Source organism: Megachile rotundata, chromosome 16 (assembly GCF_050947335.1).
Source record: "Megachile rotundata isolate GNS110a chromosome 16, iyMegRotu1, whole genome shotgun sequence".
Taxonomy (NCBI): Eukaryota; Metazoa; Arthropoda; class Insecta; order Hymenoptera; family Megachilidae; genus Megachile; species Megachile rotundata.
The window spans coordinates 3,647,191-3,673,936 of record NC_134998.1 but is presented as its reverse complement, the minus strand read 5'-3'; the positions used below and the strand labels follow the sequence as shown (position 1 = coordinate 3,673,936).

Genomic DNA, 26,746 nt, shown 5'->3' with positions numbered 1-26,746 from the left:
TTGAAACTGAGTTAATTATTTATATATTGAAACTGAGTTAATTATTTATGTATTGAAACTGAGTTAATTATTTATGTATCGAAACTGAACTAATTATTTATGTATTGAAACTGAACTAATTATTTATGTATTGAAACTGAGTTAGTTATTTATGTATTGAAATTGAATTAATTAGTTGTATATTGAAACTGAGTTAATTATTTATATATTGAAACTGAGTTAGTTATTTATATATTCGAACTGAAGAATCCATAGATCGAATTGTTCATAAGTATTAGTTACACACATAGACAAATCTGTAATTCAACCGAATTAATGACCCGTATACCAAGTACATATAAAATTAGATTTATAATACACACGTCCACTTTGACGACGGTAGTCGACGTGTTAAAGATCTTGTCGAATAACTGTCATGGACATCAGCATAAATCTTCCAACGTAAATACAGCAGCTTTTCTCTTTGCGCGAGACTTTTATTCCAGGAAGTCTTTTAAAGTGTACAAGAACTGAGTCTCTGGAACCCTTTCGATGGTCCATGACACTTCGTGGAAACTAAATAGATCACGTGGAAGGGTAATTACAAGCGTCTCCGTGAAAAGGGGTCCAGGGTGGAGAGGCGAAAATAAAAACAAAAACAGAAAAACAACTAACCGTGCTTCCCAAGCTTCTTTGATCCTCCCAATGCGTTATGCCCGCCAATGATTTAAGGGCGCATTTCGCCGGTATGCGTTCCCGTGCACGCAACTGCCACTAACATCATGTTTAATTTGATTTATCAACGCTATTACGCGCGATGAAAAATAGCTGAACTAGGTTATGGGATTTGGACAAGCGTCGCCGGCATCGGTGACAAGCCGAAAGTACGAGAACCGTTCACCAACTTCCGCGTCGGCCTTGTAACTGTTAATTTAATCCCCCGGGAAAATGATGAATACTATGAATTATACGATCAGTAATTAATGTTCGTAATTAGCTTTACTTCTCCGATAATTTTCATTTCAATTTGCCTACGTTATCTTGAACATACCTGGAGGGGTTGTATCGCCATACTTTTTATGCTGATCGTATATGGCCATTTTCAATGTTTAAATTTTTCATTTTTATTTACTTATTAATTCGTTTGAAATTAGAGTAAGTAAAATTTAATTTGAATGTTGTGTCATATTTTTAATTTTTTGAAATTTTTTAAAAATAATATGAAGAACGTGTAATGGGTGAATTTTTTAGATGGTAGTATTAGCAGTGGTAATATATAGTATTGATAGTTGTAGTCTTATAGTATTGATAGATGTTTATACAGTGGAATTATGTACTAGTGTTAGTAATAGAATTTATAGTATTAGTCAGGTGTCCAGAGAAAAGCAAATAATTGTACACAGTCACAAATACAAATTTTAATTCTATAAATAAGAATTTTAATTGTATAACAAATTTTCAAAAAAGTGAAGGTGGTTTTTTAAGGGAAGATGTGAGTTTACGAGCTTCCCTGTGTACTTTAGAGCTCACGTACGGGGAAAAACAAAGCAGCTTCTTTTGCGAAGGAGACTTCCTCCTCGAAAGACGCGAGAACCTCGAGGCGGCAAAAAGAGGTCACGGAAGGCCGAGAAACCGAGAGAGGCGAAGTTTGAACGAGTAATGGTACGGGGGTATGACCAATCAATTACTAGTAGTGCAACTCGGGCCCCACACACAGCACCGATATTACCGGGACCATTACCTTTCGCCCGCTACACCTTTGCCGGGGCAGAAGGGCGAGGAGGACAAGCGAGTCGCATGATGCACGCTTACAAATTCGCCCTTTGGCTACAGCACAGCCTCTGTTCTCCATGCAAGTTAGCCGCGATTTGCCTTTGAACGATACGTAAAGTTGCTCCTAACAATAGGGGGACTTAGGTGTCCGCGGAACCACCGCAGTCAAGAACTAGTCACTGTAGTCAGTTTCTAAACCATGCAAGATGGATTTGCTCGTATCAGTCATTCGTATGTTTTCATTCTTTCTCTGCAACTATGTGCATCTGATGAATTGTAGTGTCAACGTGCTATGTTTATTTCTTTCTACACAATGAAATGGAGATTTTACATTGATCTGTAGTATGTGTAGATGAAATCCTTGTTTTGAAATTAATATCTCTTTTAACTTTGATCGTTACGATATGTGGAAGCTTTTAAGCTTTTTGAGTGATCGTATGTGTCGTTAGTTTGGGACTAAGTCAAACTTTTCAGGACTAAGCTAACTTTCAGTGAAAGTACAACTTGTGGATGGTCTCTCATAGTTTGCTTTCTGAGCAGTATTGAAATTTTAAAATTAGATACTTTTTTTGAGAATACATATTTTTGAATCGCGAGTACAATTCTGTTTTATACAGTTTCATTGAATATTTCATCTCCACAATTCTTACAGAACTCAGATAAAGATGAATGAAAGAATAAAACAAAAATGTATAGTCTGTCAAATGATAGATCATGATGAAATATTAATCTAAAATTTTATGCTGAACATACAGTTGATGTGGGAGATATGGAAGCTCAAGAATCTATACTGATCATGGTTAAATGATTCTTGGACATATATTAGGCTCATCTTCCTTCACTTTGTTCCCAGAAGTCAAATTCACTTTCATTCATAATTCATATTCAACTCCATCCAACGCTGCAGTATGACAATATTCACAAATTATAATATGTTTTTCATAAAATATAGCAAAACATAGAAATTAATGGGAGAACATGATTTTTGTACATGAAAAATAATAAAGTGAAATAAGGGTTAAAGTGTATTTAGGACTTTTGTAAATATGATACACAACATTTTTTAAATTTTGTATAAATAACATTTCACACAATATATCAATATACATGACATTTATATAGCATTTTAAGAAATGTAATATAGCAGTGTAAGAAATATATGTGTAAATGTATAAACACATTATAGAAATATGTAAACATACATGTTATTTAATGGATTTCAGGTTTTAAGGTTTGTGTAAAAATCAGAATAAAATTGCAGTGACGTCACATGTAAAAATTGTGAACTTCCAAATTTTAATAAAAGCTTGCGTGAACATTCGATCGAATCGAATGCTTTGTAAATGCTTGACCCGGGATCACCAACGTCGTTTCGCCCGAGGCACGTTCAATACCTCTTGTACCAAAACCATCGAACGAGACAGCACGGAGGAAGATATTTTAATTATCGTGTAATCATAGTTGTTCCATGGTCTAATTAACCATTTCATCTACAGGTTGATGCGAACCGTTTTAGAAGCCTCGGAACATTCCAAACATTAAATCTAATGATTCAATATTCCCAAAACATCGATTGCTACATTTACAACTTACAGAGCAGAGACTTATTCAGATTCCAAGTTCTATGTTTATTATTCAAAAATAAAAAAATATTCATTATTTATCTTGAAGATATATTACTCACAAGTCATGTACCAGGGTTATTATTCAAAATGTTCGAGATTTAATAAGTTCACGATTTATTTATCAAAAATCATGTTCAAGATTTATTTGTCAAGTTTTAAGTCCACGATTTATTTTTCAAAAATTATGTTCAAGATTTATTGTTCAAAAATCAAGTTCACGATTTATTTATCAAATATCATGTTCAAGAGTTACTTTCTAAGTTTTAAGTCCATAATTTATTTATCCAAAATATTGTTTAAGATTTACTACTCTTATTACTGAATTTAAATTTATATTATTTTGAAATGATTCAATGTAGTTCTTTATTCCTCTACGTTCCGACATTTTGATTTAATAATAATGTAGGTAAATATGATAGTCTTACACAACTAATACTTTATATAAATAATTAAATCCATAGTAATCATGTTGCAATAGAAATTGTAAGAATGGAGTAATAAAAATGATCAAAATTAAATTTGTAATTATACGTTAAAATCGATAGCCAATCATTGACAAGCATAATTAAACACTCCTCATCAATGTCTAAAAGAAAGTAAATTAACCTATAATTATATTTTACACACAAGTACACATAAACGCTACAGAGAAAAATAAAAAAGTAGAAAGTTATACAAAATACAGCACAATGTTATAAAATCGAATACTAATTGCAATCTTAAAATTCAAATTACCTCTTCGGCAACGACATTATTCCGAGCTCTCAAAAGCTGGCTCTCCGGCACTCGGTTATAATCTGAATGTAATGGTCTGTTAAAGGGCCATCTTCAGTGAATTTGAAAATGGCCATAAAATGAGCGGCGATCCCCCGCGTGCGTTCACGCGAGACCACATTACCGATTGTACGCGATAATTATAGAATAAATAAATTCACGTCGTGTTGGAATGCGTATAATATATCTACGTCTGCCAAATGGTACCGAGATACAGTCGTATATCACCGAGCGAGTTATAGGACCCTCCCGGTAACTCATTGCCCAGTGTATGTCGTTTCTAGCAATGCGTTTGGCTCGTATCCACTGCTTTTCTATGGACCGTACATCGTATTCGGAAATCGATTCAAAGAAAACTGTATTTTAATCTTAATATCGATGTTTCACTTTTTCTTCAGAAAATTAAGTGTACCAATGACGTATTTTGGACTATGGCCATAACATAGAAATGAGTATAAACAAATCGTTTCGTATAAGTAATTAAAACTACTTCCTTTGTGAATGTTACAAAATAAGTTTGAAAGAACAATCAGAGCGACATGTTCCTTCTTACCTAACCTAACATTCTAGATTCTGGAGTGCATCAGAAAAAGGGAATATTTAAATAATGCAGTTAACGAGATTTAAATATTATGAGGACTTCAAGGTATTAATAAATTGTCTTCTAACACATTTCATTTATATTCGATATAGCAAAAGCATTTTGTTCAATACTTGGCAAGTATTGTGTCAATATGGCGGAACGTCCTACGATTTGCCGAGTATCGATACGTGGATTAAGATGACAGAAATTGAAAGAGTGGAGTATTTTTCATTGTCTATAATTTTATTTCTTCTGCACAAGGAAATATGTTTTATTGACTCTTGCACGCTATGTACAATGATCAATTTCGATCAAGATATTTCACCTCTGCCAGTATTTTTATTGCACGAACCATAAACGATTATCATATCGTATTTTTCACTGTTGCTGAATGTAGCACAATAACTTTCACATCACTTTTGCTATCAGTGAGAGAACTGAACTGACAATGGGATAAGATATCTTGCGTTGACAATAAAATACTAAGATATCTCGTGTTGACAATGCTTAAAATCTAGTAAAAATTGTGTTTGGAAACATGAATGATTGTCTCGACCAGAGTTACGTTGACTAAATCGGTCTTTTGATGCAAGATTATTAATTGACCTAATTAATAATTTTACTTTCTATTATACTTCTTCATTATATTTTTTATGTAAAATTTTGTTAATGTCCAGAAAATATCTCAATAATATTTTTAAAATTGTAACGAGGCTCATTTCCTAACATAACCTAAAAATTACGACTCCGACTGAGAACAGAAAATGAAAATACCAGGTAAATAAAATAACTGTAATTTATAGAACTATATTTATTTACAAAATTATAATTTACAGAGCCACAATTTATGAAATTGTATATACATGTGTAGGACTATAATTTATAAAACTGAAATATGTAAAATTCTAATAGTACCCTATAACCTAAAAACCTAGAGTCGTAAGGTCCCAAACTTCAGAGTTTTAAACCTGTAAAATTTCTGAATACATCTAGGTAAACACACCACAAAAATAAATAATAACAATCAACTACCTGATTGTGAGTAGTTCTAATATTCCCTACATGTATTTACCAAAAATATATATTATTACAAAAAAAACATATATTATAACTAAAATTTTGAATCGAATAACACAAGAAAGCAATAGTAACATAACTCAAAAGCCACAGAGTTTACCCTAAGGAAATGAATACACGTTTTCGTACACACAGCTCACAATTTCTGCGACTATTTATTTACCGAATACATTTATTAAAAGGCAGTATAGGTGTAAAATAAGACATTACGTCCAAGGAATGCTTAGGTGTCTCGAAAAAGAAAGAAGTCGTATCTGTTGAAGGCTCTTGGGTATATACAGGGTCTTATTCCTTTCATCGTTACAACAGATCTTACACGTTTTATTCGGGTTAAGGTGTACGAAGAGCAGACGTTTCTCTGGAGCTATACATCTTCCCAGCCAGGCTTCACGGTAATATAGAAATTCAATCGTTCAGGCAATTATGCGTTGCGGCTGTTATTATGGCCCCTCTCCATGGTCCGCCGACCGGTTCATTCTCCGGCCTCGTCCCTTGCATATATATATAATGTTTTATTAGCTTTGTTTATGACATGTTCATGTTCTTTTATTGTCTTTTAACCGGCTATTTCGCACACCTACATCTGTCTCGAGCGTTTTTCCTTCGTCGCTTCGTAAAATTTTTAAATTTATACTCCTTCGGCATGATCTGCTTGAAACAGCTAGAAACGTGTGCTTGATGATCGATTTTAACACGTATGGGAAATGTAATTATTGTATTATGGTAATTTGAAGTTGGAAGTTTGAAGTTACGATTTTGATTGATTACTTCAGAACAAAATTTTATTATACAGCGTTTCATGTAGTAATTGTGTTTTTTGAAATAGATAGTCTGTTAAAGATATTAATGCAAGGTTTATGTGAATATTGAAAAAAGGTAATTTTAATTTACATATGTGCTATTGTAATTTTGTAAATTTGATAAATTGTACAATTTTTATGTCTCTACGTTGAGACATGAAACTTGAAAAATTTTTCTGTAACATATTTCTGAATTTTCATATTTTCAAACTTCTATATTTTTAAATATGAACGTTTCAAAATTTACAATGTTCAAGCTTTAAAAATATGTGTGTCAAAATTAATTACTAATTTACCAAATGTAAACATTTCTGAATTTCAAAAATGTCCAAATTACCAAATTTAGAATTATGGGAATTTCTACTACGATGCGAAATTTCCAAATTTCTAAATTTTCAAATTTAAAATCTACGATACATCACACTATGCACCGTGCTCGCCAGTGCTCGTTAATTCCTCACGGACACCTGTTTAGCCCATCACTACCTAACTTAACCTAAACAATAAAATAATTCACAAGCGACATATATTATCGCAAATTATATTCTTTACAAAATATGTGCCCATAACTTCAAATTTACTGCGTTACTCGTTGATTAAACAGTAGCATCCATCCTCCACTTACGTCAAACATTCGAGCAATTACAGTACACAATCTGCAATCTTACGAAAGTAAATACAAACTGTATTACGTAGCAACATACTATACAACTGAAATAGTACAATAAATTCTAAGACCCCTTACATCTTTACTTTTACGTTGTAACTCAAGCGGCACCTTGTAGTATGTAGGGAAGCGATAAACTGACTAAACTTTTAGGTTAATTTGGAAAATAGGGTGCAAACGTGGAAAAGACACGGGGTGTTTCACTACACAAGTTTGTGTAGTTTATGAGAAGTTTGTTATTTGTCATTTGTAATAAATACGAATATTTCCTTCCATTTAACGCATCAGTAATTTGTAATAAATATTTTGTCATTTTATCACTGAGTCATCTGTATTTTCTTCTAATAAATGCAGTTCGTCATTTATAAGTTATTTCTAATAATCTGATATATTTCGTAGAGTAACTTTGCCTTTCTTAAACTTTTCAGTGCTGCAAAATTGATGTAAGTCGAAATAGTGACATATAGAAAATTGACAAATAGATTTTTAATGAAGGGTTAAGATCAAACTCATGATTTAAATTTCCCGCTCTATACAGGGTGGCTCACTACATTTTACCATCTAGATTTGCGTTATTATTATTACTTATAGCAAACAATGTTTCAGATGAAGTTGAATGGTTTTAAATGGGGCATATGCTGGTGGTATATTTTTTTTGTAGGTGGACGTGTAAAGCACATATGAGGGTCATTAATGTTTTTTTAAATGGAATCATATATTTTTTATTGCGTCAGCTGATACTCTTTCATATTCTTTAGAAAAAGTATTAATCTATTTATGTGAAAAAATCATTAGTTTAGGAGATATTTTAATTCTAACTTGTTAGGAAATCGTGACTTTCTGGTCAATATTATGAATTGCCCTAACTGAACAGCAAATGTTTTAAATAAATAGATTAATACTTTTTTCTAAAGAATATGAAGGAGTATCAGCTGATGCAATAAAAAATATATGAGTCCATTTAAAAAAACATTAATGACTTTTATGTCCTTTACACGTCCACCTACAAAAAAATATACCACCAGCATATGCCCCTCTCAAAACCATTCATCTTCATCTGAAACATTGTTAGCTATGAGTAATAATAATGACGCAAATCTGTATGGCAAAATGTGGTGAGCCACCCTGTATAACCAAAGTGCCCTTTACACCTCTTATTTCTAACAGAAGTAAATCCTATGACGAGCTTTGAAACGTGGGTATCAAAAACACGGTACCACACGAATATTCTAAAAGCTACACTAATTACAGCAATCCTTTAGCCGTGTCCCATTGTGTCGAGGATAGAGGTCATGCTGTGAACTTGTAGACGCGAAGGAAGCTGTCGATGTATTTTTGATGGCGACCGACTCGAACAGACTGCCGGAAGCAAACTAAGCCCCTCACGGAACATTTTTTACGTCAAACGGAATGGCAAATGAAATAACGTTTGCGATCTTATCTCGTCAGGTATTTTGTCCATGCCCTCCTGCATCAAAGGTTATGACCAAACCCCAACCAAAGACTAAACACAAGTGCACAAGGTTGTGTGCGTGTGTGTGTCTGCGTTATGCGTGTATCGAAGATCCATGTTTCGTGCGTGGGGTACGACCATCTCGACGTAGACGTTCACAATAGCTTCTGTTTAGAGTACTTATGGTCGAAGGGGGTTGAGGGGCTGCTGGGTAACCCAAGGCAGCCATCTTATATCGAATAAATCATCGCGGACACGTCAGAGATATCATTGAGTTGGTTGACGGGGAGCATCGCTGTTTCTTATATAACGGGTGCTGCAAAAGTATTTCATTCAATCGTGTAATCACCTGTTGATGAATTAGATTTGATTTCGGTCATCTTTGTTAAGTATTTGCTATTTTATTTCGAATATAGTTTTCAGGGTTTTGAAGTATTAGGTGCAAGTTTAAGTTTTTTTTAATATTTTTAAATATCACCACTTCACCAACCACTTTATCTTTATCTGCCTTGATACACAAGATATTTTAAGTGAAATATTTGTATTCACAATAGAATTATATGGTAAATTGTAAATGTTATACTTGTTGTATATACTTTATACAACAGATTGTTAATGTAGATTGTTAATGTTCACGATCTCACTGTTCATTGATTTCACGATCGCCGTCAATATCCATCGATGAACCTAACCTAACCCATGAGTCGTCCAAGGAGCCTCACCACTGCCATTATGAAAATAAAATTGTCAAAAATGATTGTTACATATGAAGGTCATATTGAGAGGTGTACCAAATATATTTTCAGGGATGCAGAACAGAAAATACACAGGGTACGTTTTGAAGCATAGTGTTACAATAGGTGGATAGTATTGCGTATCAATCAGATGCCGAGGGCCCACATTGTCTTACGCGTCAGGCGAATAAAAGGGCGCCTGGCCCTTGTGCTTGAGAGCCCCAAGTACCCAGCAGCTCGGGACCACCCGGACTGAACCTATAGACCCGACAGGGATCGTATTGACTTCGTGCAAGTCTGTCGAATCGAAACCACATCCTTGAGTCAAGTGGCTTACGCTGCATCTTGCGGCATTCGAAGATGATTGGAAGGAAAAGAAAACAGACCGAGTCGAAAGTTAAATTCTACCTTGGACCTATCAATTGTAGACCAGAAATCGAACATCGAAGATAAAATGCAGGAAACTTACGTTGAAATTAAACCGTAAAAGGAATTTTAACTTGATATATTTCACACTTTAGACCGATATGATTTAACTTGATTCGTAATTTTGATAATTGATTTGTTATTTGTCGTTTTATAATTAGATTGTTTGATGTTATTTTTGTTCAGTCTGTGAAACGCTAAGTGCAATTTATTGTAGAATTGATTCTCTAAATATCTAAATCCAGAAATTTCTATTTCACTAAATTGATAAATCACCAAATCCCAACACCATAAAACCTTAAACTTCAAAGATCTCCAAGTTCCTAGATCGTTAAGTCTCTAAATGGTTCAATAAATCCTTCAGTTCCTAGATCCGCAGATACCCAGATCCCCAAATTCACAGATACCCACATCTTCAAATCTCCAGATCCACAAAGTCCAAAATCTCTTAATCTTCAAATTCGTAAATCACCAAATCCCTAGATTCCAAATTTTCAAATCTCCAAACTCCCAAATCCCTAAACTGCTAAATCCCCAAATTTCCAAGTCTTCCAATCTCCAAATTCCCAAACCCTTAAACTTCTAAATTCCCGGATCCTCAAATCACCAAATCACCAAATCTAGAAATTTCCAAATTACCAAACTCCCAAACTCCTGAACCCCAAATCCTCGAATTCCCAAATTTGCGAATCCCCAAGTCCTCAAATTCCCAAGTTTGCAAATCCCTAAATCTTCAAATTCCCAAATTTCCAAATCCATAAATCCTCAAATTCCCAAATTTCCAAATCCACAAATCCTCAAATTCCCAAATTTCTAAGTCCCCAAATCCTCAAATCTCCAAATTCCTAAACCCCCAAACTCCCTGATCTCCAAATCCTCAAATCTTCAAATTCCTAAACCCCCAAACTCCCTGATTTCCAAATCCTCAAATTCCCTAATCTCCCAATCCCTAAAACCCCAGATTTCCAAATCCCCAAACTTCCAAATTCACAAATCCCTCAACTGAACGTCCCTAACTTCAATTATCAACTAATCATCAATAATGCCACAAATTTAATACAATTCCTCCCTCAACAACAAAACGAGTAACCTAAATTTAGGTTTTCGTATTACGGACCGTTTTGTCAGACGCATAATCGAAAAACCGGCCCCCAATGATCGTCTGGTCAAAAGTTCCTCATCGACATGGAGGGTCAAGTCCGCGAATCGAAGAGAGAAAAGAACCGGCAAGAACTAAATACACAGTAGCAGACTTTTCATATAATGCGATATAATCACCTGGCATGACTACACATTATCTGATGCACACGTACACGGACCGTGGGCCTGTACGGCCGTACACGGGGCTTCTATGCGTGTACGGAAATCAGTAGTCGGGCTGCGTTTCAATCTGGAGTGATCATTACTCACTGTTCCTGATATTACTTCAATTCAATCAGTGTCTTCCTACTGGTTGGTCCGTGCTCGTGTGCAGGTCGCTCGACGACATTCACATTCGAACGTGCACCTATGGCCACGCGTAGCTCAACACGCTCGGTTGATGAATGGCTTCGGCCAGTTCTGGAATGCGGTCCCGCATCGACGTTATTGGCTGATTTTTTGGTCGGACCCGAAACAACCGTCTTATCTCCGATCCTTTTAGGGCATTTTTGAACCCCTCGATGACACCTACGTATGCAACGAAAAAGTGAAACTCTCATTCCATGAATAATTCCAGTGGATCACATTAGTGAGGGGTGCAGAGTGCTACTGCAATTGAAAAGGTCTACAATGCGTATTCCTTGTTTACAGCAAGAAGTCCAGCAAATAAAGCAGATGCTTTCAGCGATGATATCGTGTCCCTAGCATTATCCGTTGTAGCGAGTGGGTAATTCGAAATTGGTAATCACGCGATGGCGCCAACCTCTCGCAATCCGTCAGCAATCTCGGGTTTTGTTGTCCGCATCATTCGACTCTGCTACTTTTCTCCTCCTTCCGTTTCCTTCTTCCATGGCCTCTGTCCCGCTTTCAACGTCTGTCTTCCTCCTGAGAACTCGCGTTGCATGCACGACGATTGTGTGCACAGCGAAACCTTCCGGAGCAGCCTCGGAAGTTTGTCTTTGTGATGGCCGACGCAAGACGCGGGGACCGGCTACTGGGATACGCGCTGAATTATCCACTGCGATAGTCCGTTTAACTTGCCTCGCGGATACGTTTGCTTCTGACCGTTTGTTATTAGGTCTTTAATTTTTAGCATTTTTCTTTAAAGGTATATCATTAAATTAAATCGTGAAATAACTCATAAATATTCGATTTTGCTTTAATCAAGTAATGACGCACCGGGTGTGTCATGAAGATTACCTTTTATAAAAATGTAGGCTTTTCCTTGCAAAATCTTTATGAATACTTTTAGACGCCATTGAGGTGAATCTTGAGGTAACCCGTAGAGATATATGCAATTTTGTTCTAATCAAGCAATGACGCACTGGGTGAGTCATACAGATTACCCTTTACAGAAATGTAGGCTTTTCCTTGCAAACTATTTATGAATACTTTTGGACGTCATTAAGGTGAATCTTGCAGTGACTCGTAGAGATATATGCGATTTTGTTTTAACCTAGCAATGACGCACCGGGTGTGTCATGAAGGTAACCTTTTACGAAAATGTAGGTTTTTTCCTTGCAAATTATTTATGAGTACTTTTAGACATCACTAAGGAGAATCTTGTGGTAACTCGTAGAGATATACACAATTTTGCTTTAACTAACAAAGACTCATCTGGTGCGTCATAAAAGACATCTTTTAAAAAAATGTGTTAGCTCTTGCAATCTTTTTATGAATACTTTTAAGAAATACTTTCAAGAAATGTTGTTAATAATTATACTCTTAATGAATGTATTTAAAAAATATTTTCAAGAGTTGCCTTCAGCCAATACATAGGAAGTAGCTTTTGATAAAGAGCACGTTTAGCAAATACTGTCAACAGACATTTGCACAAAGTACTTTCAGCAAATAAGTACATTGAAGTACGTTAAAGAGTTTTTGTGGTAATAAAGTGAGAATGAATTGCATGTATGTATTGCAATGTTGAGTACAAATTGGTTTGACAGTACTACATTCTTTGAAGTAAGGAGGATTTTTTCAGCATGCACTTTGTTGGGATAATATATTGCAGGCATGTTTAATTCTGAACAAGTGCCTACACGGTCAATTTCAAAAGAAAGATGAAGCTGGTTGATATCAAGTCCTGACTCACGAAGGTTGGAGTCCAGAAATTACGAGGTCACGATCTAATCCTTCCGCGTGCATCTAATGTAAGTCGTTGGTTAACGATACCGCAGCGACTGGTTTCTCGTCGCAAATGGATTGCACCGTGCTCTCGGACAATGATAATCGCTGCCTCTGCTGCCAGAGACGGATAGAAGCAATCGGTACAGTCAAAGACTGCGCGAATTTCCGATCGAATTAACTGTTTCTTGGAAATTTTAACTTTACTCTTGAACTTTAGTCCGAGGACACCCTCTTGACATTCTTTTGTGGACCTCATAGTTAAATTTTTTCAAATAGATAATATTGTTTTACTAAAAATAATATGTTTCTTTAAATGTATGTTTTCTAATAAGGTAAATGAAAAGTAGCGAGTAAATAATAATCGATGATCACTATTCTACAGAATAGTAATTTGAGTCACAATGAAGAGATTGACAAAACAATAAAAATTGTCAGATTTCATCAGAAACATTCTCTTCCACGAGTTCGTGTTAAGTTAGTATAATGATAAATTATCAGACAAAACAAAGAAACAATACATCTGAGATTCTCATCAACATTCAGGTTCATCAACTTTCCTGAGACCTGTGGCTCCCTGTGTGACCGGACAATAAATCCTGCGGTAAGGACCGCAGCTAGTGGATTATTACCAGTCAAATCATCAAAATTATAAGGTTTGCTTGATGACGTACGACGTTAAAGATACTTTACCGACTTGATTTTCATTCATTACAATTGGTAATCCCTTCAACCTAACATGTCACACATAGTGTGGCTAGATGCAATTTCCTTTGCTGTAATCAATTTTGGTGAAGAAATATGTTAAAGGTTAGTGTCATATAGTCACTTTATAGATTTTTAGGATTTATGTCAACCTAAGAACAGCGAGTTATCTAGTATGTCCTTATGTAAGGACGTCATGACCAAAAGGAGTCATTATCGAACCTAGGCTTTATTATCTAACCTACTCGAAATTATTGGATTAAGTTAGGTTATAGAAATATTCATTACATTAATTTTTCCAATAGAGTGATAGCACATTTTTAAACGAATAGGTCTAAGATCTCATGCATAAAATTTCCTACAAGCAGAATACCGATTTCTAGCTTTCTCAATATTGCTCTCGGAGACTCCCGGTTTCTTTTTTTCGTTGTCCAGGCCTTGAATCAGGCACGAAACGAATGACAACGGCAGATTGTTCCTGTCATTCCGTACCGGCGACGTCTCCCGGCGATCATCCTGGTTCTCGTGAATGGGCGACGCAATTTTCCTGGATGTCTTTCGAATCCGTGCTCCGAGAAAACTCCAGAAAATCTCTCGACGCTTGTCCCGACTCGGCGTATAATTGAATTTTAATTTTGTAATTCTTCTCGGCGTGGGCCGGTGCCAATCTACTGGGAATATCGGACCTGTCCTGACCACGCTGATTTCTTTACAATTCATTTCCTTTGCTTCGTGAGAGACCCTGCTTGAAACTCGTGCTCGTTTTTTATTGAAACGCACAAATTAAGAAGTGGAAAGTTGGACAAAACTTATGTTTTCAATTTATTGGTTGGATTTAATATTTTGCAAGTGATAATTTTTCCTTCGTTATGGATAGTCAGATTACCTTATATAATATAATAATTATTATAAATTATATAATAATAATTATTACCTTGACTAATAATTATTATACATTGAAAAATTGACATTGTGATGTTTCGAAAACATTTTGGTTTGAATTTAGATATAAAATTGCGTCTGAGATTTAAAGGCACATAATTTAATATTCACAATGTACTACGAATAGTTTGGACGATATTTGTCATGTAAATAATAATGTATTAATATAAAATGGTGTGGTAACCTCCATTTTTAAGGATGTTTATAATTGTCTTTTATTTAGGTTATGTTCGAAACTTGACGGCCATGTTGGAAACGTATATACGTATTTTCATCCATATCAAAACCAATTATTATTATTCATAAACAGCGTAAAACATCATAAAATACTTGAAAAGTGTTACATTGTTTTATAAAAGTCACCAAAAAATTAAACGAAAATACAAAAAGCTTCAAGTAACTAAAGTTCATAATTAATTGAAGAACTCTTGTTACTGTCAGCAAATAGTATATTCATAATTAAATTTGAAAAAGAAGCAAGTTGATAAAAGAAAAATTTCGATTTGAACGTCAATCGAGTTTCGTCTAAATACCGTTCTCGAGTTGCTTTCAACGTCCCCTACGTTTCCACTGTTTGCATTTCGTTATATTCGATCGCAAACGAGAAAAAAAGACGAGAACAATGCGAATTATGATATTTGTTTGTTCACCGGTCAGAAGATCCCTGGGGTGCACGGGCTTCTGCTAAGAGACCGAGAGATCGACCTTGAATTTATCTGCGCAAATCTGTACGCTGGGATGAATAATTATTGAACGCGAGTAACATAAATATGATACACTGCACCAAGACTGGTTCTGGCGTGGGGTACTGGCTTAAGGAACGTTCACACAAAACGCGAAATATTGCGGTATAAGGAAGTTATATTATGAGGCGATATATATTATATTATGAGGAATAAGCTACAGAATATGAACTAATAGTTATAGTATATAGTTAGTATAAATGTTTAGAGTGTAATAGTAATAGTTACAGTGTACAATTAGGATATAGTATACAACACTTGCATAATTAGTATATCAAGTGTGTAACATAAGTTGTTACAGTATATAGTTTTAGCATATAACATAGTAGTTATACAGGGTGCCTCATGGGCACAATTTCAAAAGATGCTAGCTAGAGTAATACCGAAATTTTTCCTTCTCCAAAATGTTGACTGAAGCTTAGTTTCAGAATTGTTAACCAAGAGCACTGATCATTCAAAGTGAGTCCGAGTGCGCATGCGCCCAAGAGAGCGTCTGTGTGCGCATGCGCCAGAGAGCGTCTATGCGCGCATGCGCGTGTGTGAGTCTATGAGAATAGCGCGCACCCTAACGCAAGAGTGACCGCATCAATATTCAATCAATATACAATCATGCTCACACATTCATACGGTGTCCAAAAGACACAAAAACATGTGAGCATTCATTACAATTCTATAACTGTTCCATAATTCATCAATTATCATTGCAAAATTATCACATTTACTCAGAGAGGGTGCAAAATTCGGGGGCAACGAATGTCCCACTAGTCGCAGGATGCTGGTTTCAAAGTTTGGCGGTTCGTATATCGAATACTCGCGGATTTTAATCAACCGGTATCTGACTGGGGACCACGGGAGGAATATCCTGAGATGGTGCCAGGGCACCACGGGGGTTCGACACGTACAATAAGCGGCATGGGCCGAGGGGCGCCTGTACTCCGACCAACCTATGGGTTTATACCTGGCCGGCAACAAGTCTTCTCCCCTCACCTTCCACATATTCCCCTCATCTGTACGGGCCTGGCGCCTTCTCCCTTCCCGTGTGAACACTACTCGAAATCACCGATTTTATGGGCCACCTTCGACGTTTAATGAAGGAACTTTACGAGGCGGGATTTTGTTTTAAAGAGCGTATCGGCCTCGTCGATAATTTTCGCATAACGACGAGTCACTTTCCAGTTCTGCCTCTTCCACCGTGTCGTCGGTTTCTTTCCTTTTTGCTGACCGGTTGTGGTTTCTGGGCGAATCTTCGATGTTCACTGATTATATCGCCGGAGATCTTTCAGCAAAAATTTCTATACTGATCATTGGTGTTTCGTTACTTTTTAGGTTAACGGCTCAGTGTTTTATTTCTGGGGCTTGGGCTAACGAATTGTTTCTCATTGATCAACAATCGTTTTGCTTTATTTTTCTTTGTAAAACTTTTGATGGAAGCATTTTTCTCGTGTTCAAAATTTGTATTAAATTTAAAATTTTATTTCTGTGCTTGTGTGGTTTCATTTTACATTCTTGTATCTTGGCATTGTTATGTAAATTTCAAATTTTATTGTTGTCACTAACAAAAATATTTCTCATTCGTTAATTGCAGTTTCTTGGCAAGTTTGTAATATTAAACAAATTTTTTAATAAATTCGTATATTTTTTGTTTACCTCGTAATACATTTTTATTATAACATTAAGAACGTCACGTAACAAAATCTTAAACCGAGGTTGAAGAATATCTAAGAATGTTAAGAATATTTCTAAGATTATTTGATCATTTTTATTGGATAAAACTTTATTGAAAATCGAAATCATTCAATTGCGTGTTTTCGAATTATCACTTTCAGCAACGCGAATGTGGAGAATTCTAATTCAGATAATTTCACCGGACCATTTATTTATTCTCGCGAGATATCATAAATAATTCCAGCGTTATCTATCGTTGCGTTCAATCGGTAATTAGCTCGGGTCGAAGGAAACCGAGGCTTTCCCTGGGGCCGCACAGCACGGAACCTTTAATGACTTTCCAATTAATATTTCCGCTGCGATTCAATTAAAATTCAATTAATCAGACCGACGAGTTTGGCCAACCACCTGCCTAAGTCATGGAATTAAATTTTAATCTATTCTGTATTAGTTATGAATTTGTTTGTCTGCAGCTTGTTTCAACGATTCCTACCGTATTAAGGAACGAACGCATAGCTAACAGAATTTACTGTGATTTATTGATAGCAGATAAACAGCATAGGAAAAGTAAAAATGTAAAAATTCATTATTTTTACTTGAATATAACGATAATTAATTATGTAACAATTATAATAAATATTTTTATTAAGTCGGACTTTTAAAAAATGTGTCATTTTTACATTTTTACATTTTCTGTAGCAAAAGTGATGTTTAGGATTTTTCTTAAGTATTGATTTTCCTTTTGTACAGATAATTGAAATAACTGAAAAATAGAAATTATTGATACAATTTGATTAAGTATAATCGAGAAGTGCAGATAAAGTAGCTACTCTGGGACAGTCATATCAGACACTCAAATATAAGTCACTCCAAAAATGTCTCAAAACAAATCCACCACAAATTATTCCCTACAGAGAATAAAATACTGTATACATTTCTTATAAAATTATTTTGATTTACAATACTAAGTATACTAAATCTAAACTACAGCTTAAACTCACTAAATCCAGACTGGAATATAAATTTACACATGATGCCTAGAAAATTCACACATGATGTCTAGAATCCATATATAGTCGAGTACGCGTCACAAGTTGGCGCGTGCGGTCTGAAAGTAAAAGAAACCTCCTCAGCCTCCTGAACTCGGTGACATCAGTATATACTTCACAATAAAAAAGTATCTACATTAATTCTAAAATATTGTTACCAATCTCATGCTCATTTAATCGGATAGAATTTAAATTCGCATACGCTTTTGAAAAGCGAAACGGCTAGAAAGCATGTAGATTCTAGATTCTTGAGAATAAAAAAGAATCAGCAAAGGCAGTGGATGCAAAGGAGGGACATACAAAATAGGTTGCATCCCACCCGCTGATAGCAGTTGTAGTATCGAGCGTGCAAACAAATTGTCTTGTTTTAAAGGAGCAAAATCAAGCGTACGCTGGTGAAACACACCAGCACGGTTGCTAGTATGTCGTCGTCGTTCCCTCTACAGCTGCTGATATTTAATACACGATTCTTTGTTGCATATTCATCGTATTGGCGCGAGATCCACAGGGGCGCGGTGAATCGTGTTCCAGGTTAACTTACATGGTGTACGAGGCAGTAAATATATCCCTGCATCGATATTTTAACGGCAAAGCAGCGACCGTGTCTCGCGAAGAATTTCGAGGACGATCTTTAAAGCTCCCTGCACAAATAATCCTGTTTCTCGTACACGAGTTAACTGCATTCCTCTGGTTCGGTTAATTGTTCACCTTGACACCATCCGACGTTAAATTCGGTCGTTAATTTCTGCGCCGGTATTTTATTAATTGCGGACGACTGGATTATTTTGTGTCGCGGGTACTGATGCTTTTGGGTCAAATTTTGTGAATTTACTTTTTCATAATGAATTTTAGATTTATTGTATTATTGATGTATTGGTAATAGTATAGTATTGGAAACACTGATGTATTTTGATATTACTGGTAATGTTTTTATATATGCTAGTATTTCTAGTATAGAGACAGATAGATTGTATGATACTAATAGTGACAAAGGTATTTTTTAATTACACGTGATATAATTCATGTACTGTTACTTTGAAAATTATGTACTATTATACCTAAGTATAGTTTACTTACTTCATATATTTGCTATAGTTGGTACGCTCTATATACTAGATATAGTTAAGATACTTAATGTACTTGATATACTTGATATACTGGATATACTTGATATACTTGAAATGCTTGATATACTACATGTACTTAATATACTTGATATACCTGATATACCTGATATACTTGATACACTTGATATGCTTGATATACTAGATCTACTTAATATATTTGATATACTTTATATGCTTGATATACTTGTTATACTTGTTATACTTGTTATACTTGCTATACTTGTTATACTTGTTATACTTGTTATACTTGTTATACTTGTTATACTTGTTATACTTGTTATACTTGTTATACTTGTTATACTTGTTATACTTGTTATACTTGTTATACTTGTTATACTTGTTATACTTGTTATACTTGTTATACTTGTTATACTTGTTATACTTGTTATACTTGTTATACTTGTTATACTTGTTATACTTGTTATACTTGTTATACTTGTTACACTTGTTATACTTGTTATACTTGTTATACTTGTTATACTTCATACACATGATACGTTTGACATATGTGATATATTTGATATACTACATACTATTCTACTTACACTACTACTACTACTAGTATAACATAGTGTGTGATATAACATACACAGTATACTAGTATACGTAGTATAATATAGAGTATTATAGTAGTATACTGTAGTATAGTATGTGCTAGTACAATATAGCATGTTATGATACAGTATTAGATTGTACTACACTATACTATATTACACTATAATACACCATACTCTATTAAGTATAAAGCATCCATATACTTTAAAACATTGCATTAAATATACAGAATAATTTAATATAATGCAATGATACACATATGTTGTGTACATCTTACAAATATACCATACTAGTATAATTAATATTATACTACATAATATCGCATACTAAACTATACTATAATATATCTGATATATTTTAAATGTCTCACCGTGTAATTAGAATATACACGCAGCTTATTCACATCACACACGCTCGTTGCTATCCTAACATACTCATACTCCTGTATTACATACTCATGTATTATAATTAGAATACATCTCATCTAGTAAATCTCACGTTGAACATCCGATTATTAATAATAAACCTTATAAAATTGATATAACATAATTTTATATGTTACACACAGCAAATTCCTTTGTCATAATCGATCGAACCCGGAACTTTTATTCAGCAGATATCCGGGGGTGAGTGGCCCCTTGACTTCTCGTACGATAGTACCTCGAAGCTTCTGACCCTCTCCAACCCTTTCTGCCTGTCCTGGTCGGGTGCAGGTGTTCCGGAGGTGGTGATAACTCGACTCGATCCATCACTGCCTTGGACGCCGCTCGAAGAAGTAGTCGAAGGTGGTTTAAGGTGGTTTAGGCTGTGCGAACGGGACGTGCACGTGAGTCGTGTAGATATACAAGTGCCTTCATGCTCGAATTGCCTTGGTCGTTACCAGTACAGATAACTAACTGTACGACGAAACACATATATCACGGCAATCGATACAGTATACTCGGCCTCGACCCCGAGTCGAAGACCAATACGAGTACCTTTGAGTTTAGGTTAGGTTAATTCTTTTCTGTTGCAGTAGCTACGCAGTAATGTAGCTAGGTCTGATTAGTAAGATTAGGTCCAAATATTATTTCTTATGTTCTACTGTTATATTAGGGTTATTATAATTAATATAATACTGGAAATTTTAAGGTTAATATGATATTGGTTTTGTCGTATTAATATTAATTAATATTTAATATTAATTTAGTATTTAATATTAATTTCGTCGTAATTATTATACTGCTATCTGTGCAGTTATAATTAATATAACAGTGATATAAATAATTTTGTACTATAATATTAGTATTATTATAATTAATATTATAATGTGATTAATTAATATTAGAGGTATAATTGTAAAAGTGTTATAATTTGTATTCTACAGTATTATTCTTAATGTTACAATTGATATTCTATTACAGTACTAGCATAGTGTGACGAATATTTTATTTTAATATTAGAATTAATTTAATTAATAGTCAGTTATAATTTTGAGGATGTTACATTATTCCTCTACAATATTAGTGACATTAAAGTTATTGTTGTATAGTGATATTAGTATCGCTGTAATTAATATTGCAGGATAATGTTAGCATTATCACTAAAATTCTGCTTCAATATGTTACTATAATTAACATTCCCAATAACATAATATTAGTACTGCTGTAAGCTAATATAAATATTATAGTTAATATCTTAAAATTCTATTAATTTTAATAATTAATTTATATTTTGTTTAATAATTATAATTAATTTATATTTCTATAGTTAGTTTTGCTTTATAACATTAGTGTTATTGTAATTAATATTTTAGTGTATTAGTGCCATAATAATTTCACTGTTAAAATTATTGTTTTACTGTCATATTACAAAAATATTACAAAATCTTGCTATAATATTAGTGTTATATAATATCTTACTATAACGCTAGTTAGTATGTTATTAATAACTACAATAAATATAATATAATTAATACAGTTATATTAATAATAACTATATTACAGTTATTAATTATTATAATTCATATCCTAATATAATATTAGACTTATAATTAATATTCTATAATAATAATAGTGTTAACATAATCAATAATCTTCTAAAATATTGGTATTATTGTAATCATATTTTACATTATTATCCCTAGCAAATTATATTAGTTATAATCAATGTTATGTAGAGTATATTATTGATGACTAATATCTCTAATTAATAAATTTCAACAAACTTATAATGTACTGTTAATATTTTATAATTAATATTATAATACTCTTTTATATTATAATCGTATATCTTTATTAAAAATACTTGTTACAAGTATTACAGAAACATTTTAGGTTAAGTCGCAAAGCATCATGGAACGCAAAGTTTCAAATATTTTTTATAGATTATGTTCAAATAATCTATTGCGTTACTGAAAAATAAAACAAAATTTCACTTAATTACGTATATAATAATTTACTGTAACCACTGATAATTTTCTGAGAACCAGTATCGATTCAGATTCCCTTGCAACGCAACGGTGATACAGTATTCACGGAGTATGTATACCCTAAACACGACAAATATTTCCGGGCAAAAGCTTGTCGTGGCTCGAATGTTACGGGCATGCATCGAAGCTTTTAACTGTCGGTGGAGCTTCGATATTTCCACAAATTTATCGCGCAAAACTAATTCAAATTGCTCGCCGTTCCTGCGCCAGAATTCCGATGCGTCTTTGCATCATCAATTACAGGACCCGATGCACCGCCAACTGTACTTTCATCCGTGAAAATGTTCGACCCATACCCCTTTCCCGTCTGTTCTCTCTACCCTTGGGAAAATCCAGTCGATTTTCTGCGATCGTGAGCAATGTCGATCTCGTGACACGGCCACGTGACAAATCTGTACAATAACAGCCCGGTGTAACGTTAAACGCGCAATTGTGAACAACCGACACGAATCGGCGAGCAAACTAATTGAGTTACAACCAAACGGTTGTGAACTTCAAGAAGGGACTTCGACTGCTGGGATGAAGTCCAAAATTAACTTGGGAAAGTGCGGTTTACGGTAATAAAACTGTTGGTAAGTGAAACGAATTTTAATTTGGATATCTGAAATTCGAGAAAATTATATTACCTGGAAATGAGTGTAAATATGAAAGTGTTCGAGTTCTAAAATATGCATAATAATAATTTTTGGGTTGAGTTATGTGAAATTGAAATTATATAAAATTATACGTTATATTTTTGGTGATATAACAAGAGATTTACTTGCAAATGTAAGTTGAAAATAAAGAATGGAATTTTTTATGCAGTTTCATTTTTCACAAAGAGTTGTTTGCAAAACAATTTGTGGCACAAAAAATTACAAATCTGAAATTCTTGATACTTGAAGTATAAGATGTAATGTACAATCTATTACTTAATTTAAGCTATTTTGAATAAACAATAAATCCAAAAATTTATGAATTATGAAATATAAAAATTTGCAAACGTAAAAATTCAAAAACACTGCAAATTAGAAAGTTTAGAAATGAAATAGAAAATAAAATATTATGAGAACATAAAATGAAATAAAACTTCAGCCACACCACTCATTCAGCTTAAAGAACAAATTCTGAAGATCTCCATTTCAAAAGTCGATCTTTTATCACAACTCTAACATACGCTGCATTCAAAGAAAAGGGACAGAAAGCATGTCCCACGCGTTCGCGAGTAGAACTAATTTAAGAGAAGGGTGAACCAAGAAGGGGTGAAACTCGAAGAAAAATATGCGTGTGAAAAAACTAGAGGTGAATGAGGAAAATGTATGTTCAAGTGGGTTAAAGAAAAAAGGAGAGAACAGGGTGCCAGTTATAGGATTGGATAACGGTAATATCTCGGTGCCACGCAACTTCACATCGAAGGGAGTTTTCTCACCTTCGGTACAAAATTAGATAGCGGATTGAAATTTACAAGCTGTGACTTTTCAGAATATAGGGTGATTTCTAGAAAAAGGAACTATTTTGTTGGATAAATTGCTAAAGTCTATTATAAGTACATATACATGGTGGGACAATAACTTAATCTTTATTGGTTGCTAAATTTTTATAAGTGATTATCAAGTTGTATCTGCTTTCGGTAAATCTTCAGTATAACAAGAATTTCTGTTCGAAATTATTTATTTTTGTGCATTGCAAATATAGTTTCATAAGTGTTGAATTATGAAAAATAATTATTCCTAAATGTTGAATGTTGTAACATTTGAACTATAATATTTGAAGTATATTTTCTACAACATGAAGGAACGGTTCTGTTGCATGCTTCACACTGCTGTTTTACTTCTTCTAGGTAACTTACTATTAGAACATACGAAGCAATCGTTATGTTTCTTAGCATCAAGATATGTAGTCTTCCATCGAATCTAATTTAATTGTCTGTTGCGCAATTTCACCTTCTTGAAAATTAGAATTTTAACAGGTTCCATTATTGTCACATAGCACGTGACGTGTGATCGCAGCGCCAAAGTAGTATTGTCACGTGACAGGTGACTTACGACCGATGGAGGTTAAATATCTTCGCATCTATGAAGTCCAAAGAAAAATTAGTGTAATCAAAATTGTAAGTACTACTTCTTTACGAAGGGGTCTATCATATAACAATAATAATTTTTGTCTAAGTGGCTTTGTAAATATGAATGTCATCACTGTTTGTTTAAACGGTATGTTTTTTCACTTACATTCGGATAGAGTATTTCAAGTCGAATATAATGATTTATTGGGAAGGTTTAGGTTAAGTCAATTATGATGGAAAATAATTTAGTTTCAGTAATTTATTTCAATAGTCGAGCTATTTCGACTATTACTATTGATATTACTTCATCTTTGTCTCGTAATCTCTTCTTATGACTTGTTAAATAAACATTAAATTAAAAAGTTAAAAATAAACATTGAATCGCGCTTACTTCATCTTTGTCTTGTGATCTCTTCTTACAGCTTGTTAAATAAACATTAAATTAAAAAGTTAAAAATAAACATTGAATAACACTGTACATTTTATCTGTACATGATTAGTGTATGAGAATGTCTACCAATGAAAGTAAAGAAATAAAAAATTGCCAAGTTTACAGGTGTCCAGAAGCCTTTGCACCCGATATGTGGTGCGGTTGCAAAGAAAACAGTTTATAACACGTTAAGCAGCTCACCCTGTATATCCGACATGCTAATAACATAATATCCAGTCACGAGGCCTCGATAATTCTCGTAGCTCGACTTGGGGGGATCTCGCAAGGTATAAACAATAGACCCGTGTTTGCCCCGACTTCGACGAACGTGATTTTGCTCTTGCGATGAGACGCCAGGGAGGAAACACCTGTTCTCGCGTCGCGAGCAACGATTTATTTGAATTTTAGATCGTCTCATTTATTTTTGTATCTCTTGGGAAATAGAGGGAGAGAACATAGGTACACTGATTTGAGCTACGTATTTCTGAACGCTCGGTGACTTATTTTCATTCATAACTGAGCTATTCATTTGGGAAAGTGATCGAGTCCACTTTCTGTTTTAATCTTTAGTTGTGATTAAATATTTTCTTTAATAAAATTGTCATTTTGATTTTAATCGAATTATCGTTTTAGTCTTTGCTTTAATTGTAATCAAATTTTTGTTTTAATTTTGATCAAATTTAAATTGTCGTTTTAATCGTAATTGAATAGTTGGGTGAAACTTCAAAAAAATTTATGGGGTTAAGGTTTAATTAAAATTACTTAGATTTCAAACAAATGAAGAAATTAGATAAATGGTGGTAAGCTGTATGTTGTAAATTAATAGCAAGTGTTTTGATTGATGGTTTAAGTAGTACTAGATGTGTATCTGCTTTGATGTAGGTTTTCAGACAGCACAAGATCTCTTACTAATTGTTAACTTTAGAAATTACAAATATTTTATTATTCTTGGGTCATTTTCAAGATTTCTTTAGGTTACAGTGATGCAAGTCAACGATCGGTGAGTCATGTGCTTCAAACGTCCAGAAAAACTTTCTCAAATATTTTAATAACTTTTCTAACACGTATTTAGTAGAAAAGATATTCAAAAATTAGTACAATGAATTACAGATTTTGTTGTTTTGAAAAAATTGATCGAAAAATAGCGATCACTTGTCCACAACTTTTTTATTCAAACTTGTGAAGAAAGTTTAAAAATATTTTTTAAAATACTTTAATAATTTATGTATATATTAAAAATGTCATAGTGTACTTATTTTCTCTAAAACTAAGAATAATTGCTTAAGGGTTATTAACAAAAATATTTTCACATTAAAAATTTAGGAAGAACCAATATTTTAAACAATACGATTATAATGCTTACATCAATATCATCAATAAGTTAATTATGTCCGTTCACTTTTTCAGCGGTTTGAAACACTCCGTAATCGTTTGTTGTATGAACTTCGAATTATGCTCGTGGGGTCGGACGGTTTGTTTTCACGTGCGTTCCACACACAATGCGTCGCACGAGTGGCCCTGTTTGTTTGAATAACTGGCTTGTGATGTACATTCATAGCACTCGCTATTAATAGGCGTAAATGTCGCGGAGCGTACAATTGCGATGCATAAACTTTATTCAAGATTAGACGCGTGCCACGCAACGCTCGTGGAAAAGGAGGGAGTGTACGGTTTTAGCTAATATGCCGATTTTTCTTTTCGTTGCTTTTTTGTTAATTCATGAGATGGAATAATTTACTTCCTTTTGCTCTACAAGCACCTGACATTATTTTACACGTTTCTCTCGTTTTAAGTTTCTATCGACTTCGCTTATATCTTTCGCTATTTAATAAAATTGATATATGAAACATTTTTTTCATTT

General features: G+C 33.9%; 1 long non-coding RNA gene across 1 annotated transcript; it reads right to left on the bottom strand.

Annotated features, from left to right (window-relative positions):
• Positions 1-23,474: 23,474 nt before the first annotated feature.
• LOC143266051 (uncharacterized) lies at positions 23,475-26,409 on the bottom strand. Its single transcript, XR_013041052.1, has 3 exons — positions 26,249-26,409; positions 25,087-25,253; positions 23,475-24,466 (listed from the first exon to the last, which is right to left on the bottom strand). It is a non-coding gene; the product is annotated as an uncharacterized LOC143266051 (long non-coding RNA).
• Positions 26,410-26,746: the final 337 nt, after the last annotated feature.